Below are 21,140 nucleotides of genomic sequence, written 5' to 3'. Positions count from 1 at the left end.
GACCTAGTAATGCAATTTTGTCCCTCAATCCAGCCTGGCTCTCACTTCAGAGTCGTAAATGCTCATTCAAACATAAAAAAAGAAATAATTTCATGCTTTGCATGGATCTCTGTATTTTTGCATGTAAAAACCACATACCAACACCACGATTTTATGCGTTAAGACTACCACTTTTCTTCCCTCGAAAAAGCCTACCTACTTTTTTTAATCTGCCATTTATACACATATATATACATATGTATATATATATATACTGTATATATTTATTTCATCTCATCTCATCAGCTGCACCGCTTATCCTCAGTAGGGTCGCGGGGATGCTGGAGCCCATCCCAGCAATCATCGGGCAGTGGGCAGGGGACACCCTGGACTGGTTGCCAGCCAATCACAGGGCAATTTATATATATATATATATATATATATATATATATATATATATATATACAGCGGCTTGCAAAACTATCTGGCGCCCTTGAAATTTTGCCAGATTTCACACTTCAAACAACAAGAAAAAACTAATTTCTTGCTAAGCATTAACAAGAAGTGGGACACAATCATGAAGTGAAACACACTTTATTGGATATTTTAAACTTTTTTAACAAATAAAAAACGAAAAAGGGGGTGTGTAAAATTTTATATATAAACCACTCCAACAATCAAATTTGATTTCTGTTTTGGTAAAAGTTTGCCACTTATGATTTTAAACAAGCAGGTGTTGTTTTTTTAATATTCTGGAACCATATTTTGTTTCAGGTGTAAAAACAGAGTATGCGATAACATCTTTTTCATGCCATAAGGTTGGCATGTATGAATGTGTCTTTAATGGATTATGTTGTATTTGAACTATGTCCATATCATGTTAAGATATCGTGATCATTTTATATAGCTCACATTCAAACAGTATATCAATTTTTTTCTGACTTCTAATGAGTTATCTTAACTAACATTTGATGAATTGGTATTTTTCCATAACTCACCCCCAAACTATAACCGCAACATTTTAGATTTTCTGATATTGAGTAATTTCAATTTTAACAACTTCGTTAAATTATTAGAATAGAGTTTTTACCATTTCACCACCAGTTCACCAAAAAAATAATCCACTGATTTTCGAATAGAACTTTCCATACAAAAAATGCATTCGAAAGTGCTGTATAAAATCACCCGGTGCGCGAGACAAAGCAAAACATTAAATCCCCAAACAATATCCTGTCGAATAGACACACGCACACACACACCCGCACAACAACACAGTCACACAATTATTAAACAGGGTGCTCCAAAGGTTTTGAGCACATTTTGATATTGAATGTCTTGGAAACTAGTAAGGTTATGAAACACATTTGGTATATCCAGACAGCCTACATGAAATGTTCAAAAAATGACCAATGTATCCTCTAAGCTTCCATAAGTCTTAGCAATCACAAACTTAGGATGCAACTGGGACGCATCATAAGTAATGTATCCTGGGTTTATCGAATGTTTCGGGTCTCGCAACATCAGACAATCTCGCCCAGGTGACCCAGCCAAGGTTGATCAGGCCTTCTCTTGCGTCCCAGTAGCAGTCCACAGATCTGCCCTTCTGAGCCAAAACCACCTGGTGGCTTTTTCTGCAGCTTCACTAGCGGATTTAATGGCTTTCTTCTTGGCTGTCCCTGTCACACCCAACCGTCCGAGGACTTTGCAGTAGGATCGCCCGGCAAAACCCCTGCAGCCGACCTCTATTGGCTCAAAGAAAACTTTCCAGCCCCTGCCCCTGCACTCCTCCACCAGCTCCTGGTACTTTGCGCGTTTCCTTTCTTTGGCTTCCTCAATGCGCTCTTCCCACGGGACTGTGAGTTCCAGCATGATCAGGTGTTTTGAAGTCTCAGAGGTGATTATCATGTCTGGTCGGAGCAATGTTGGTAATATGTGCTGGGGGAACCTTAGTTGTTTCCCAAGGTCGACCTGCAACTGCCAATCAGAGGCAATGTGGAGGAGTCCTGATGTTGTCTGTGCACAAGCCCTGGGTTTCTCTCCTGCCTTGATGGAATTGACCGTCTTGCTTGGGGCTTGATGGTGTTTTCCCCTGTTGATTGCTAGGGCAACTACTTTCAGAACCTGGTCATGGCGCCAGCGATAGCGACCATCAGCCAGGGCCTATGGGCAGCTGCTGAGGAGGCGTTCCAAGGAGCCTCTTCCAGAGCAAAGGGGGCAGGAGGGTGTCTCGCTCTTTCCCCACACATGAAGGTTCACCGGGCTTGGTAGGACATCGTAAACTGCCTGCACAAGATGGTGTCCCTCCTTCCCTTGGGCTCGACTCACGTTGGTCTTTGGAAAGGAGCCCAGACCTGTTCTCCCCAATGCCAGGACCCCAACCAGTGTCTTCTGCCTCAGTTGTGACTCTGCCACCTCCACTTCCTTCTGAGCTCTCCACTTCCTTACGGTTCTCACTTCAACCCCAGCTGATGACACCTTGCTGTTTTTGGATTCCCTATACTGAAAAGCCTCTCTTGTACGTGCCACCTTGAACTCCTCAGTGAGCCCACTGAAGGGTAGCTGGACGTTATTGCTTGTCCCGTACAAAGCAACGCTGGTAAGGCTGCGGGGAAGTCCCAGCCACTTCCGGAGAAAGCCAGTGTTCTTCCTTTCGAGGATCTCCACAGTTGATACCGGAGTTGCATAGACCAAGAGAGGCCACAAGACTCTGGGAAGAATAGAGTGCTGGTAGATCCAGGCTTTAAATCTACCAGGCAGGCCGGACTTGTCCACCTTGGTGAGCCACATTGTAGTTGATTAACAGACTCTTGAATCGCAGCAGAGTCTTTCAGAGTTGAGTCAAAGAGTTTCCCCAGGCTCTTAACTGGTTGTTGCAAAATGGTTGGGATCTCAATTCCAGAGATCGAAAATCTGAACTTATGCACCGCCTTCCCACTCCTCAGAACCATGGATCTTGACTTTGAGGGCTTGAAGCTCATCCTCGCCCAATCTCTCCAAACCCTGCAGGACCCATCTACTCCCAGGGACAGATGTTGTGGTGATGGTAATAATAATAATAATAATAATAATAATTTCCTTTGTATTGTCATTCTTTGTAACAATGTACACAGAACGAAATGTCGATACACCTGACCCGTTGTAGCGAGCCGATGCAGCCGCAGCCAACAGAGGGCGCCGCCATTTTACCAATTAAGTATGACTCGGCCGAGGCGCGACCTCCCAGTCTCAAAGCGGGCACACTACCATCTAAGGTCATCCATATATGCTCTTATGGGAGGCTGGCAAACACCTGATCTGGATATTGGCCTTCTGCATTCCACTTATGCAACTTTGACTACCATGTATGTAACGGATATGGTACAACCCGTTATTATGCCTTTCCCAAGGTGATGCCAGTCTGATGTTACTGACCCGTAAGTGAACCTAAGCCTGAAGTAGTCATAATAATCCAGGATCAGGTGCTTGATCTTATTAGGAACGTGGTGGAATTGTAATGCAAGCTCATCTATTTTGTGTGGAATGGACCCGTAGGCGTTAGTCAGGTCCAACCACAACACAGCAAGGTCTCCTTTGTTCTCGTGGGCTTCTCTGATAAACTGTGTGACTACCCCAGTGTGCTCCAGGCAGCCAGGAGCTCCAGGAATCCCACCCTTCTGGACAGAAGTGTCGATGTAGTCGTTCTTGAGGAGGAACTCTGTCAGTCTACGGGAGACGATGCTAAAGAACACCTTCTCTTCCACACTCAATAGTGAGATTGTCCAAAACTGGTTGATATTTTTCGAGTCCTCTTTCTTGGGAATCCAAACTCCCTCAGCACACCTCCACTGGTTGGCCACTCTCCCTCTACGCCAGATCACTTTCAGAGTCTTCCACAGGTGCCGGAGAAGCAGTGGGCAACGCTTGTAGACAAGGTAGGGTACACAAATGGGGCCTGGTGCAGATGCTGACCTGGCTGCCTTGATGACATATTCAACCTCCTTCAGGCTTGGTTTCGACACCTTGAAGTCCTCTGTAGGTGGGGCTGGGGTGATGAGAGCTTTGTTGGGACTTAGCTCTTCTTCCCTCATTGGGTCGGTCAATGTGTTCTTGAGGAAGCGGTTCAACTCCTCTCTTGAGCACTTGAGTCGGCCACTTCGCTTGTCCCCAAGCAACCGCTTAGCAAAACGGAAGGGATTGGCAATAAAGGAGGCCCGCTTTCTTGCCCTTTCCGTTCCTCGTCTCCTCTGCCCCTCTGCTCTGAGTAGAGTTGTCAGCTTCTTCCGCAGGTAAAAGTCAATCATTATCAAAGATGTCCAAATCCTGAAATCACATCAGGTTACATTCAACTGGCTCTCTGGCAAAACTGGTTAGTTTTACAAATTTATTGAATTGGCTAATGTAGTATTGGAAAGGTTGCACGACCCACACGTCAGTTGTTTTTACAGCTTCTCTATGAGATTTTCGTTTAAAAATAAATGAATCTTTTTTACATAATGCTAAGATTCTGTAAACTTATTTAGTTGGTTGCAGAACACGTTCTGAAACTGTATTTTATCACACTTTCTTGGTGGGAGTACAATGTTGGCTAGAAAATTAACTGTTACATTCAAATGATTTGCAAATGATTTAGATCTGAATAAAATTTGATCGTGATTATTCTGCACGGTCCAATCCAAAAGGATTTGCAAATAATTTGAATGTAACACAAGGGCAATTAAAGAAACCCCAAAAACTGTGTCCTACTTTTTTTTCTTTTTTCTTTTTTACCCCTTTTTCTTTACATTTTTTCCTTTTTCCCAGCTTTTTACTTCTTTTTTTCTTGCTTTTCTTCTTTTGTTCTTTTTTCCTTGCTTTTTAATTATTATTCTCTTTCTTTTCTCTTTAGTCTTCCATTTTTTTTCTCTCTCCTTTTAATTTTTTTTAACTTTTGTTTCTTTTTCCATTTTTGTCTCGTCTATTATTGTTGTGTGCTTTTTTTCCAATCTTAAGTTATTTTGTTCACAATGTAACATAACAATTGGTCATATATGAATTAGAGCAACAAAACAATCAAAAGAGTCGTTTGGGTTCCGAAAGACCCACCAGTCTTTTTTAGTGATCCAAGCCGAGCCGAAAAAGCCGCTTCTCCAAAAAAGATTTAAACTTGCACAGCAAGTTTGACGTAGCTACGTTGTCTATCAGTACAGACGACCATTAGAGTAAATCACACTTGTCTCTCTCTTTTTCAATGTCTTAGGGAGGGAAGATTACACACAACATACCAATACAAACCAATGGTCAAATTCTTGCCAAACATGTCCCAGCATTGTATTGTCACTGGTTAAAACAGCTTCTGTTATTCGTCCACTCAGTTCATCCACGTCTCTTGGAATAGTGGGCACATAAAACAATCATTTCAAAATCCCCACCCAAAAAATCACATGGTTGGGGTTCTGGGTGACCAGGACATGAGATCGTGATTATTCTGCACGGACGGTCCAATCCATCTCTCTGGCAGTGTTGTATTCATAAACTGTCTGATGCCCGAGGATCCAGTGGGGTGGTGCTCCATCCTGTTGGAAAATAAGGTCACCAGACTCTTTCACACTCCATTTATACATTAATCAGTTTTCCAGTATGTCCAGGTATTTTTGGGGAATCTCCCAAGAAGTTCATGTGGGGTCTCAGTACCCCATATGCGAGTGTTATGCTTGTTAACTTTTTCATTTACGTAGAAAGTTGCCACATTGCTAAAAACAAACCGATCATCAAATTCGTTATCTTACATCTTCTGTTACATCGCAATGCCAAAGTCACGCCGAGCTGGTTTCTCAGTGTCTTTTAACTGTAGGACCAACTTGTTGTAGGACACTGAAGTTACCTATTGGCTCTTCTGGTCGATTAATGAAGGGTCTGCTGGTAAGCAGTTCAAACTTGTTCATTCACATCTTTTGAGGTTGAAGGTCGTCCCGTTCTTTTAGTTGGTAAAAGCACCCATCCGTTATGAATGTACCATGCTATCTCACTATTGACTTCTTTCTGGTGGATCCTTTCCAAATTTTTTGCTAAATGCATGTTGAACAACAGTCCATGATTCCTTTTTTGCAAATTCCAGCAGACAAAATGCCTTTTCTGTTTGAGTGAACACTGTTAAAGATTAACGTGACAAAAAACTTATTTTATTAGCTTTAAAATGGCACAACTTTTATGTGACCATTCATAGTTAAGGAGATAGGGGGACTTCAAATGTGCCAGACTTTTGGAACAGCCTGGATCCGAAAACCCATAAATACCATTTGAATACTGACATGCGTCTTAGCATTGTGTATACAGAACACCGAGTGTTGTAACTCAACTAGTAAAATTGTATTCAGATCTAATGGCAATGCTAGTGATGAGAAGCAGCTGGACTACTACACGCCAGTTGCTCACCACATCAATTGATGTCAGGCAAATAGTGTGCAGAGCCACGCCAAAAGATTCAGTACGTACATTAATCATGAGGTGATTGATTTTGCAACCAATGTTAAACGTGAATAAATGAGCACACCTGCTGAAGTCGGGATTATTCTCTCCCCTCAGCTTTCTTAGTTTTTGGATTGGCTTCGCAATATGTAACTGAGAAATCCCCGCGGATGTTTGCACAACACATTTCTGACAAGTGGAAAATTATTTACAAAACTTGGCGGGCAAACTGTGACATCATTGTTTTAAAATTAGTCCAACCAATATGCTCGAAATCTAGTGTTTAAAGAATTGTTACTCTAATTGGAACATTTGATGTTTAGATCTTTGAGTAATTTATATGTTTGGAAAAAAAAAAGAAAGATCAAAATATAGAACACGGGCAAGTCTCAGTGATTACTTTATCAGAGGGAACTTTTAAAGAACAAAGAAAATGATCAATTCTACACATAACATATGTAGTGTAAGTTGATCACGACAGAAATCACAAATACTGTAAACTATATTGTGGTGATTTTATTTTAAACAACAAAAAAATACATGCATTTCTTTTGGTATGTTTTTTACTAGTTTTCCAAATGAGACTGTCACGGACAGATAAATGTTTTGGACATGGCCACGGCTGCAGTTATAATTATTTCATGTGGCACAAATTCAAGTGGTTGCTGCTTTGATAAGATGTGAAAAAATACGGAATCAAATAATTACTAGGGTTATTTTATACGTCTTGCAAATGTACTGTACATGGAAATCTGATAAGTCTTGGATATCAACCGTTGAGACTGCTAACATAGGGTTAATCCTAGCTTCAAAGGGATTTTGAGTACTATTTAGTGGTTAAGAAAAAGACTTCATTCCTTAAAAGAACAAAACATTATTAATTTAAAAATTAAAGGTGCTGTCTAGAATGTGTATATTTTCAACTCGCTGAATCTATCTTCTTCTTAAGTGATCATTGCAGCCTCTGTCAAATTCCTTTTGTGACGGCTGCAAACATGTGCATTTCTCATGCGTGCTTAAATAAACTCTTCTTTTTGCATCATTTTTTTAAACAGGCCTTTTCTTACTTTCACCATTTCAATGCTACACTAAAATAAATGCGGGGAGGAACTTGAAATCACTCTCCACTTCTCCCCACCTCCCCCCACCTGTCCCCCAATTACTACTTCCTAATGTGTTGCGTATTCCAGAACGGCATTGCTAAAAGTAAAATAATTGCATAATAATGACGTTTTTTGGAAGCCTATTGATTTTTAAAATTTATTTCAGACCAATTAATGGCATTCACTTAACCAGAATAGGCATTTAGTGTGCTTGTATTTCAAAAACTCAATCATGGACCGTTGGAAAGGAGCCACCAGGAAGTAAGATAGTAAGATGGCATGGTAAATTTATAACGGAAGGGTGCTTATACCTAGCTAAAATTATGGGACACCCCTAATTTCTGATTATCAAACAATCTCAAGCTGCTTTTAATGATCAGGAGAACCAGTAAGGAACTTCAGTGTCCTACAACAACTGTTTGAAATGACTGGCCTATGTGCCCCCTATTCCAAGATACGTGGATGAGCTGAAGGTACAAACAACAGAGCGGTTGCAACCATTGACAATGCAATGCAAGGATGCTTTTGGCATGAATTTGACCATCAGCTTAATGTCTGTCATGTGGCATATTTAAAACTTTTTGATAATATTAAGAAATGTATGAGATTACAAGCTTGCTGAAATACCAGATGTGTTTTTATGTCCTCAAAGGTTTCTGAGATATTTAATGTCAAAATGTTCCCAAGACTTTTGTAATAATTGCTGAAGTTAAGTTGGAGAAAGCAACAGTGACTGTGTTTGTCTGTTTGCAGCACAACTTTGTTTTGTTTTGAAGACAGGCAGCAATTGCTGTTTTTTTAGCTATCTGGCAATTTACCAGGTGTCTGTCTGCTTTGGGATGTCAAGTCCAAGCACGAGAGCAGGATTCACACCTGGTTTTATTACTGTGGATTTAACTGGAATGCAAAATACCTTTATTTTTCAATTTGTGTCCAATTACTGCTTCCCGACTTGCCCTTTCTTGTATTCCATATGTGTGCCGTTGGGTGCTGAAGTTTAGGGGCATGTGGACAGGGGTTTCAACAAAGGAGATGGATAGAGGTCTAGTCGATGTTTTAAATGTAGGCAAATTAGTGTGTTCTGAGAATGGGAATGCAAAGAACACTGGATGCCTGAAATGTGTTTTGGCCCCATCATACAGAAAAAGGAAATACAACTAAACTACAATGCTGGTGCATTATGGCCACAAATAACTTAGACTCTGTATTTGAATTAAGTGTTTCTTCTTAATAACTGTTGTTTTTAAGTCCCGTGGCCATCGTGTCTGACACAGTGCAAACATGAACCCGTTTTGCTGGCCACTTTTAGGGCACAGCTCCGCGGTTAATAACATTACCCTTGACCATGGAAGCAGAACCGCTACATTTTTCTCATTCATCAATCTCTGTAAGAGGACTCAAATACAATTTATGCTGGCCTTCTTCTGTAATGAATTCCCCGCTTCATCTTTGGCCATCGGTTTTGAAAGTCCATTAGAAAATGAGTCTACACAAAAAAACAAAAAAACAAAAAAAAAATGGATCTACTGCAAATAGAACAACATTGGCAAAAATGTGCAACCACATTTTCGCCAATGTTGTTCTAATTGTCTGGTTTTAAACAGTTCAGTTTGTAACTGGACAGTTTACAATTATTTATTGGAATTATTTAAGATACAATATTAAATGGTGTCACTATTTCATTAAATTAAAAGTATTTTTCATTAAATAATTGTGAATCAAAAAAGGCATTTTTAAATTTCAACTTAATCACTCCTTTATGTTTCATCCCAAAGGTAAACATTCAATTTGATACTGTTTGGTATTCATAGCAAAATCAATTATTCTTGTGTTTTACTAGACCTCGGTATTCTTCTGGGGAAATTCAATTTGTTCTCGAATAAATAGTGCAGGAAATAATGATGACAATCAGCAAATGTATACAATATGGAAGAGGGTCTATAATTTGGCCTGTTTTAGATCATTTAAATAAATCTTCAATCATAAAACAGGAAAAAAAGTATTAAAGGTGAGTACCCCATACTCCCGAAGCACCCCCCACAGGGCCTCCTGCGGAACACGGTCAAATGCCTTCTCCAAGTCCACAAAAAACATGTAGACCGAGGCAAACTCCCATGCACCCTCAAGGACCCTGCAGAGTGTGTAGAGCTGGTCCAGTGTTCCACGAAAACCACACTGTTCCTCCTAAATCAGAGATTCGACCTCCCGGCGGACCCTCCTCTCCAGTACCCCTTACCAGGGAGGCTGAGAAGTGTGATTCCCCTGTAGTTGGAACACACTCTCCGGTCCCCTTCTTAGCGAGGGGAACCACCACCCCAGTCTGCCAGTCCAGAGGCACTGTCCCCGATGTACACGCGATGTTGCAGAGGCGTGTCAACTATGACACGCCCACAACATCCAGAGTCTTCGTGAACTTCGGGCGGATCTCATCAACCCCCGGGGCCCTGCCACCGAGGAGCTTTTTGACCACGTCTGTGACTTCAACCCCAGAGATACAAGAGCCCAGCTCAGAGTCCTCCGGCACTGTTTCCCAAGAGGAAGACGTGTCGGTGGGATTGAGGAGGTCTTCGAAGTACTCCACTCACCGATTCACAACGTCCCGGGTCGAGGTCAGCGGCGCCCCATCGCCACCATACACAGTGTCAATGGCACACCGCTTCCCCCCCTAAGACGCCGAATAGTGGACCAGAATTTCCTCGAAGCTGTTCGGAAGTCAGCTTCCATGGCCTCGCCAAACTCCTCCCATGCCTGAGTTATTGCCTCAGCAACCATCGAAGCCACATTCCGCTTGGCCAGCCGATACATGCCAGCTTCTTCCAGAGTCCCACAGGCCAGGAAGGCCTGATAAGACTCTTTCTTCAGCGTGACGGCATCCCTCACCGCCGGGGACCACCAACGGGTCTGAGCGTTGCCGCCGCGGCAGGCACCGACTACCTTACGGCCACAGCTCCGATCAGCCGCCTCGACAATGGAGGCGCGGAACATGGTCCACTCGGACTCAATGTCCCCCGCCTCCCTCGGGACATGGGCAAAGTTCTGCTGGACGTGTGAATTGAAACTTCTTCTGACAGGAGATTCTGCTAGCCGTTCCCAACAGACCCTCACAACACGCTTGGGTCTGCGGGGTTGGACCGGCATCTTCCACCACCATCAGAGCCAACTCACCACCAGGTGGTGATCAGTTGATAGCTCCTCCCCTCTCTTCGCCCGAGTGCCCAGAACATGCAGCCGCATCACCGACGAAACGACGACAGAGTCGATCATCGAACTACGGCCTAGGGTGTCCTGGTGCCAAGTGCACATATGGACACCCTTATGTCTGAACCTGGTGTTCGTTATGAACAAACCACGATGGGCATGGAAGTCCAATAACGAAACACCACTCGGGTTCAGGTCAGGGGGGCCGATCTTCCCAATCACGCCCCTCCATGTCTCACTGTCATTGCCCACGTGAGCACTGAAGTCTCCCAGTAGTACGAGGGAGTCCCCAGGGGGCGCTCTCTCAAGCACATCCTCCAAGGATTCCAAGAAGGGTGGGTACTCTGAACTGCTTTTTGGTGCATAAGCAAAAACAACAGTCAGTACCCGTCCCCCGACCCGAAGGTGGAGGGCGGCTACCCTCTCGTCTACCGGGCTCTGCGCCTCTCACCACGGGCAACTCCAGAGTGGAAGAGAGTCCAACCCCTCTCGAGAGGACTGGTACCGGAGCCCAAGCCGTGCGTGGAGGTGAGTCCGACTATATCTAGTCGGAACTTCTTAACCTCACACAACAACTCGGGCTCCTTCCCTGCCAGAGAGGTAACATCCCATGTCCCAAAAGCCAGTTTCTGTAGCCAGGGATTGTCGCGCCAAGAACCCCTCCCTTGGCCGCTACCCAGCTCTCTACACACCCGACCCCTTTGGCCCCTCCTACAGGTGGTGAGCCCATGGAAAGAAGGTCCCACATCGTTCCTTCGGGCTGTGCCCGGCCGGGCCCCGTGAGCAAAGGTCCGGCCACCAGGCGCTCGCCAGCGGACCTCACCTCCAGGCCTGGCTCCAGAAGGGGGCCTCGGTAACCCACGTCCGGGCGAGGGGGGTTGTAGACCAACGTTTTTTATCGTCATAAGGGGGCTTCTGATCTGCGTTTTGTCTGGCCACTCACCTAGAACCTGTTTGCCATGGGTGACCCTACCAGGGGCTTAAAGCCCCCGACAACATAGCTCCCAGGATCATTGGGACACACAAATTCCTTCACCATGGTAAGGTAGCAGGTCATGGAGGACCTTAGATTAATATATTTTTTTTGTACAAAAATAAAAATAGAAATAAAAATTTAAAAAAGACTTAGATTAACAATTTTTTTGTAATCATTTACTTTTAAAATATCTCTAACAATAGTGTTTGGGTTCTTGGGGAACAAATCATTTATCAAGGGAAAATGTTGAGAATCAATTCTGTAGATGAACAGTACAGTGCTTGATTTCTCACCAAACGAAGAAAGATACTTCCACCCAAGGACTTCATTTCCGTCTTTAAGACTGCACTTTAGGTCAGCCCACTGATATCTGTTTTTCTGCCAGGGATAAACTAAAGTAGGGAAGGAGAAAAAAAGTGCACCATCATCATGCATATCTCCTTTACATCTGTGGTTTTGGCTCCTTAAGCGTTCCAGTTGCATTAGCTAATTGGACACCCCCGTGTCATTGAACCACTTTATGTCCTGTCATTACAAGGTTGTGCTGACTCAGTTCATAATCACAGAACCTAGGCTGAATTGCAAGCTTGCTTCATATTTAACTAAAGTGGAAATAAAATGTAATTGTCAGGGCTGTGATGGAATGAGATATGCTTTGAAAAGAAAGCAGCAAATAGAGCAAAGGGAAATAGCGCTTGTGCGTATAAATGTCACTGAAAGATTTAGCGCTGGACTATACCGCTGGTCACAGGTGTGCCTGGTGCAGCCCGAACTATCATTCACTCACTCATCAAGGGAACAGACAAACACCCTTTCATATTGACACCTATAGCCAGTTTGGAGTCTTTCATTAACCTGCCATGCAATGTTTTGGAATGTGGACATGAGTTGCAGTTCCAGAATTGATCTGCAAAAAAGTAGCAACCAAGAGCATAACCAAGAGTGTTCCAACTTTGAGGCAGATGTGCTACTTTTCACTCCACCTTTGCAAGCCCGTGATACCGCGGCAGAGTAAACAACTTAATCAAGGACTCCTCTCACCGCGACCACCACCTCTTTGAACGCTGCCATCTGGCAGACGCTACAGGTCTCGAAGACAGGTTTTTCCCAGTATCTTCACCGACCTAAAGAGAGACTGTGAGAAAAACCTATATATAAACAACTGTCTCGGAAAATTGATATAAAGTTCTTAATTTTATGTCATGCAATTATCCATCCATCCATTTCATGAGCCGCTTATCCTCACGGGGATGCTGGAGCCCATCCCAGCCATCTACGGGCAGTGGGCAAGGGACACCCAGAACTGGTTGCCAGCCAGTCGCAGGGCACCCAGAGAGTGACAACTCACTCGCTCATACACACCTAGGGAATATTGGAGTCACCAATTAACCTGAAATGCATGTTTTTGAAATGTGGGAGGAAATTTGGGAGTGCCCGGTGGAAACCCACGCAAACAAGGGGAGAACATGCAAACTCCACACAGGAAGGCTGGTAGCTGAATTTAAACCCATTACCTTGTAGGTATTTGCCTATTTATACTAATACTATTTTTGTATTATTTTATTAGTGTTTTATTACATGTTTATTCTGCAGTGCCATGTCTAATAGGTAAACAATGTTCACTATTTCGTTATCAATTACAATGAAAACAATTGTAATTCCAACCTTGCTGCCAATGTTGTGGTATTGCTTCAAAGTGAATAAGGTATTTTTATTGCTACTGAATATATAGTTTGACTTTCTAAATGTCATCAGAATGGGAATGAATGAATGAAAACTTTATTTCGAACATTAAAATAAAAACAGGACAAAAACAATGAGTCAACAAGAAAATAATGTCACGTAACATGTTCGAAAAGGGGTAGTCAGTAGCAGATGCTTATTTTCCCTACCCCTTTATCTTCCCTATTAAATACATTTTACAAATCCTCCTTCCTCTTGTGTCTAATATAACAAAATCTCATGGATATAATTATTACATAGGACAGATATCAATAATTATAATAATTACAATAATCACATATTCTATACACTAATCTTCGTAATACCCATCCCTCAACGTCATAATGCGCCTAGTTCAAAATGTCATTGCGGCACCAATGATAATAACAACAATAAAAATAAACATAGTATTTATAATAACAGTTATGATATAATAATAGCAACAATAACAACAAGTTACCCATAGTTTTAAACGCAGTATTTCCAATCTCACTCATATCACATTTTCTTCATCCCTGTATTTCGCCAGTAATGTTTTTCGTATTTAAATTTGAACACTTGAATATTTGGACATTATTTGATCCCATGTTGTAAATTATTCCAAAGTTTGACTCCACACACAGACACACACATACTTTTCCTGGTTGTTCTCACCTTTGGGATTTTGAATTTACTACTAAAGTTATAATTTCCCTCTTTCCGAGTGACTAATTTTTGGATGTTTTTGTTGACCATAAACAACAGTTGTGAAGTGAAAAATTGTATGAAATCATCCAATTTTAATAATTTGGACTGCATGAATAAAATATTAGTATGATCCCGATATCCTACCCTGTGTATGGTTCTTATTGCACGTTTTTGAAGAATAAAAAGGGGCTGTAGTGAACTTTTGTAATTATTGCCCCAGACTTCTGCACAATATGTTAAATATGGCAGAACTAGAGAACAATATAATAAATACAATGCATTATAATTTAAAAGAAATTTGGCTTTATCAATCATTGAAATGCTTTTAGATACCTTAGTTTGTATGTGTCTGATGTGTGATTTCCAACTTAATTTATTGTCTATCATGACCCCTAAAAACTTAATTTCTGATACAATGTCTATTGCAGCACCATCCATTTTTACTTCTAAATCTTGACTTGCTTGCGATTACCAAAGAATATTACTTTTACTTAAATCTAAAGATAATTTATTTATATCCATCCATACTTTTAGGTTAATTAGTTCACGATTAATACAGGTTACCAAATCAATATAATATATCATTTGAATAGAAAATATTAGTGTCGTCTGCAAATATTACTATTTTTAATAGTTTTAAAACATTAAAAATATCGTTAATAAATAAATTAAATAAATTTGGGCCCAAGATAGAACCCTGTGGTACTCCACAAATGTCCAAGTATTCAGATTACAACTCTCCCATTTTTACATATTGCTTCCTCCCCGTCAAATAACTTTGAATCCATTGCAAAGCCACTCCCCTGATGCCATATCTTTTCAGATTTTTAATTGTATATTATGATTAATGGTATGAAATGCTTTTTTTAAGTCAATAAATACCCCGACTGCGTATCTCTTCTTTTCTATGCTATGGGTGATTTCTTCTACTGCATCAATAATAGCCATTGTTGCTGATCTGTTTGCTCCAAAACGATATTGACTTTCATTAATCAATTTATGTTTATCTACAAATTGTTCTAGTCTATTATTGTAAAGTTTCTCTAATATTTTAGAACCGAGGAAGCAGAGATGCCGGTCTATAGTTTGTAAAAATGTGCTTGGTTCCATTTTTGTATATTGGTATAACTTTTGCTATTTTCATTTGATTTGGAAATTTGCCTGTTAGAAATGATAGATTACATATGTGGGTCAATGGTTTCACAATGCTATTTATAATTTGCTTAACTAGTACCATATCGATGTCAAAACAATCCATAGACGTTTTGTTTTTACAGTTGTTAACCACGTCTAAGATTTCAGATTCCGTAACCCCAGATAAAAACATGGTCTTGGAGTTCATTTTTATCAGTGACTGAAATTGCTTACTGCTGCACTCTGGGATATTTGCAGCGAGCTCTAGTCCAACATTTACAAAATAACTATTGAAATTCTCCACAACTTGATTTAAATTATAAGTTTCACTGTTCTTATCAATAAAATAGTTTGGATATGCAGTACTTACATTCTTTCCTTTTAATATCCTATTTAAATTATCCCAAATACCTTTAATATTACTTTTGTTATTATGTAGATAGATAGACAGACAGACAGACAGACAGACAGACAGACAGACAGACAGACAGACAGACAGACAGACAGACAGACAGACAGACAGACAGACAGACAGACAGACAGACAGACAGACAGATAGATAGATAGATAGATAGATAGATAGATAGATAGATAGATAGATAGATAGATAGATAGATAGATAGATAGATAGATAGATAGATAGATAGATAGATAGATAGATAGATAGATAGATAGATAGATAGATAGATAGATAGATACTTTATTCATCCCCGCAGGGAAATTCACATTTCCAGCAGCATCCCTGAGCTGAGAACAATACAATAATAAAGCAAAAAGAATACAATATACAATACCCAATGTGAGGTGCAAATGCCCACTGTAGCGTGTTATATAGAATATCTAAATAGTGCTACACAGAATACATATTGCAATAAAATTTGGTAATATGCAATGTAGTGGGTGTGGTTTAATGTGGGCTTTTACTCTGCCGGGTAGAGTTAAAGAGCCTCATGGCATGAGCAAGAAAAGATCTCTTCAGTCTGTCCGTAGTACAAGACAGTGACAGCAGTCTGTCACTGAAACTGCTCTTCTGTCTGGAGATAATGCTGTGTAGTGGATGCGATGGATTGTCCATGATTGACCGCAGCTTTTCCAGTGCCCGTCTCTCAGCTACTGTTGTCAGGCTGTCCAGCTCTGTGCCCACAACAGAACTTGTTTTCCAACTGTCTCGTAGAATATTTTCAGGAGCTGCACACCCAGGTATTTGTAGGTCTGGACAAATTCTACACATTCTCCTTTGATGGTTACAGGAACCGGGTGAGTTCTAGTTCTCCTGAAGTCCACCACCATCTCCCTGGTCTTGATGGTGTTCAGGTGCAGGTGGTTTGCGTCGCTCCATTGGACAAAGTCCTGAATCAATTTCCTGTACTCCTCCTCCTGCCAATTTCTGATACATCCCACGATCGCAGTGTCATCGGCAAACTTTTGCACATGGCAGGACTCAGAGTTATGTAATAAATTGGTATAGTATAATTTCTTGCTCGCTCTTAATATTCCTGTCAATTTGTTTCTATACGTTTTATATCGGGATTCAGCTTCCTCAGTTCTTAGTTTAATAAATTTTCTATACAATGTGTTTTTTTCTTACAAGCATTATATAATCCCTTAGTTATCCATGGATGCTTTACAGATTTATTCTTAATATTAGTTTGTCTCATTGGACAGTTTTTGTTATACTTGTTGGTGAATATTTCCAAAAATATGTCAAACGCACGATCCACATCATCTGTACCATATATAATAATTAATTTCCTTTGTATTGTCATTCTTTGTAACAATGTACACAGAACGAAATGTCGATACACCTGCAGCCGCAGCCAACAGAGGGCGCCGCCATTTTTACCAATGTTATAAGTCTTAGGTATGACTCGGCCGAGGCGCGAACCAGCGACCTCCCAGTCTCAAAGCGGGCGCCTTACCATCTAGGCTACTGAGCTGGTAACATTCCAGTTTTGATTAACTAAGTCCTCATAGAGTGATATAATAGTCTCTTCAGTTCTAACTCTTTTGTAAACATATTCCATAGTTGATTCTTGTCGAGTAACCTTTTCATCATACACTGTAAATACTGGTAGGTGATCAGAAATATCACAAACCAGTAATCCACTAACGTTTGTAAATTCAATATTATTTGTAAATATATTGTCAATGAGTGTTGCAATGTGTGAAGTAATCCTACTAGGCCTTAATATAGTTGGGTACAAACTCATACTGTACATTATATTAATATAGTCATCAATGTTTTTATGTTTGTTTGGATTCATTAGATCTATGTTGAAATCCCCACCGATGAATAGTTTTTTTTGTTGCCGATTGTTGAATTTTTTTTTTCAGCAAGGTTTGTAAAGGTTTCAAGATTTGAGCCCAGTGATCTATATAGACAACTGACGATAATATGTCTCCGTTTTTCATTTGAATGAATTGAATGAATTGCATATATTATACATGGAGATGGACAGTTGGTGTGTTTCCCTCTTACTTCTTGCCCAGAGTCAATTAGGATAACATTCAGCTTTCATAGTAAAAGGATGAACATATACTTCAGATTTACACTGTACTGGCAACACAAATAAAATAATCTAGTCTTCAAAGATGTCAATGTAATTAATATTGATACATTTTGAGTGTAAATACCTGATGAGAATGAGCACCGTCAGTTCTTGTGATTATATTATCACATCAAATACAATTCATGGCTGTATCCAGGTGCTTGATAAGTGCCGCCTTGCAGCTGGAAAAAACAGATGTTGCCATGTGAATCCTCACTCTGGAATCTGTGACTCACGCAATATACCTTCATTCACTGAGAAAAACTCCTAAAATAATAAATTACATCAATTCTTACTTCCCCCCAAAATGGGCTAGTTATGCCCATGTACTGTACATAGGTAAATATGTTTTCATCTAGATCAGAAACTTTTAAACTTTCCATTTGAATTAAAATGGTAACATGTTTTCTGTTACCTTATAGACATATAACTGAATTTCTTCCTAATAAAAAGGCATCATAAGAGGTCGCTGTTGTTCCATTCATTCAAATTCTTCCTCTATAGCTAAGTGAGCTGGCTTTAGGTAGAAAACTTCAGGACAAAAAAGGGGCCCTGGCAGAGTGTGCCCATCAGTGGGCATTTTTTGTATTTCTTTTTTCCCTCCCTTTTCAGTCATGTTGCAACAAACAGGAATCACCTATAAAAACAAACATGGCCGACATGGTTTCTTTTTCCATGTTTTGCTTTAAATATTCCTGTTCCCACAAAAGTATTGTATACAGCTGATGTTATATTTTACTAGTTATCATGTTGTTGTGGTTGTGCTCTGTACAGCCCTTTGAGACTTTGTATGATAAAGGGCTGTACAAATAAATATGACTTGATTTGACTTGACTTATATGAGACCCATGCCCGAAATAACATCGGTTGCTTCACCTATTATACAAACAAATGATCATATCCTACATCATTATAACAATCATTTCTTGATTGAGACGAGCAACCTTGTTTAAAATCATCTGCCTTATGTCGAACAAATTTAATCTGCTCTTCCATTTCTTTGTGTAGTTGTTGATGATCTGTCATTATGGCTTGATTACCTCTTTGATTTTCTCAATTTCTTTTCCCATTTTCACCGCGTCCCATGAAGTCTTTGTTGATATGTCATTTCTTTCTACACACCCTCCAGCTCTGTTTTTATTTTCATCAGTTCATTCAGCATTTTCTATATTTTCTCAGCATTTTCTACATTTTCTCAACATTTTTCTTTTTTTTTGCAGTCCATTCTTTTAAATCCTTCTTTTATAGCTGATTTTATCGAGTCCACGTTGTCTACTATCCTTGCTTTGGACGTTTTCCGTTTTGATTTAAACACAAGTTTGTATGAAAAACAAAACAGCAGCAGAAAAAAAAAAGAAATAAAAGGAGTCAAGAAGATACAATTCTGGAGTAAGTATGAAAAGTGTCCTTACGTCTGTGCTGAGAATTGCACAGACCACAGAAAATGGACCTGCAGACTTTCAAAGTTTGCCTGGAATCCAACTGCTCCCACTGCAAGTCACTGCTGACAAAATGGAATTTCTTACTTGGGCAACCAGTGGATTGTATAGGATGTAGTTTACTAGGAGAGCTGCAGGTAATGAAAGACCTTGCCCAAAGGGCACAAACCATAGCCGATAGAATTTGTATTCCTGGGATAATTGAGATCACTGTGTCTGACACAACTGGACATTGAAAAAGTTGAGGAGGTATTTATTGCTCATCATTTTCATCGGAGGAATTTCTGCTGGTGTTTTATGTGGAGTTTGTCGACACGGCTGAGGAAAATGTCTGACCTACTGTTCATAGATCAGACCAGCGCAACGCCCTGATGCCATCCTGGCCAACAGCCTCACCGAACAGACCACCGCACTCGAAAACGCCTTGGAGAAGCTGAAAGTTGACCTCTACACCAAAACCAACGTCAAGTTCGAGGTCTCAACGTCAAAATGGAAACTATTGACCGGGAGACCAGCTAGACTGGTTCGATGGATCAAGATGGACTTTTGGCTCTTCTCAAAGAAATTAAACAAATACCAAATTAAAATAAAAACGAACAGAAATGATGGGGAGATGTCAAGAAGAACATGAAATTTACATTTTATGCTGAATCTGATTATGCTGATCTAGATTTTACCTATATGATTATTTCTCTTGAGTGGTAATGAGATTTGATTTGTGTTACTCAAAATGCCTTGATATACAAATCTGATGACATAACAAGAGTAATGTAAAAAGTGTTTTGGTTGTCAAGGGGACAGAACTAAGCTAAGTTCCAGATTTTCCCGGTCTACCCTTCTTTCCTTCTGTTTTGTCAATTATTTATTAAAGCTGTTGATTTTCAATTTATTGTCACTTTGTTTTGATGACCAGTGGGGAAATAAATGTCAAAAACCAACTAACTCACACACTCACTCACTAACTGTATATTTACAAATAATAATATAAATACAAATGGGTTTTTTGTGAACCCCAATTGTTCTGAAATCTACTTGACTGTGTCCTAAACATTGAAATTGTGATTCCGATATTTGTTTACAGCCTGCTCGTATAATTTTTGATTATATTCAAATATTTCGAGATGAGATACTTGTTTTGCCTTAGTGAGCAATATTGAAAAAAAAAAAAAAGACTTGAAATATATCAGCTGATTTGTAATTAATCCAGAATTTATTACATTTTTATTTTTAAACTGCATTAAAGAAAATAAAGAACTGTCTCAGCATTCTAATTTGCTGAGACAGTCCTGCAAAGATGTGTAAATGATGAAAGAAATGAATAAACTATACAAATAAACTATACAAATAAGACTCCACTTCCCAAAAGTGCTCAGAGTCACGGTGGAAAGCATTCTTGCATACTGCATCATGATGTGATATTTTGGACGCACGACTTTCGACAAATCTTCCATAGTCATCAACATTGCCCAAAAAAATAATCGGTTCCTTTCTTACTGTTACTGTTATTATTGTAATGCCCCTCGAAGTAATCAATGATGCACTTGGTCCCTGGTTAAGTCTTGTTCCCAATTTAATAACAAAAATAAGGCCGTATAACCTTCACACAAGAGCTACTGTTGGACATAACTCACACCGTTTGTGTGCACACCCAGAGCGACTTCAAAGCACACAACTTCAAAGCCCAAAGCTTCAGAATCTGTCGTCTCCCACCTACCTCGCGTCACATCCTCTCTTAAAGGGACCATGAGTGAACACAAACAACAACAACAAAAGTAACAGACATTAGGGTATTTACTGTAGATGTAAAGGTGGATGTTTCAGCACGGTAGATAAATGGTTAGTGCATCTGTGGCGCAGTTCTAAGATCATGAATTCAAATCCAGCTACTAAACCTCCTGTGCGGAGTTTGAATGTTCTCCCCGGTACTTGC

The 21,140-nt window shown here is 40.2% G+C and overlaps 1 pseudogene across 1 annotated transcript; it reads right to left on the bottom strand.

Moving 5' to 3' along the window:
* Nucleotides 1-1,499: 1,499 nt before the first annotated feature.
* Nucleotides 1,500-20,832, bottom strand: LOC148369507 (uncharacterized; annotated as a pseudogene). Its single transcript, XR_015849868.1, has 5 exons — nt 20,705-20,832; nt 17,857-17,953; nt 5,220-5,510; nt 3,226-4,278; nt 1,500-3,022 (listed from the first exon to the last, which is right to left on the bottom strand). The product of XR_015849868.1 is annotated as an uncharacterized LOC148369507 (transcript).
* Nucleotides 20,833-21,140: the final 308 nt, after the last annotated feature.

The sequence above is a fragment of the Urocampus carinirostris genome, chromosome 3 (genome assembly GCF_059441175.1).
Source record: "Urocampus carinirostris isolate Australia breed hairy pipefish chromosome 3, RoL_Ucar_1.0, whole genome shotgun sequence".
Lineage (NCBI taxonomy): Eukaryota > Metazoa > Chordata > Actinopteri > Syngnathiformes > Syngnathidae > Urocampus > Urocampus carinirostris.
Note: the sequence above shows the minus strand (reverse complement) of the source record. Positions and strands in the feature narration are given on the sequence as shown.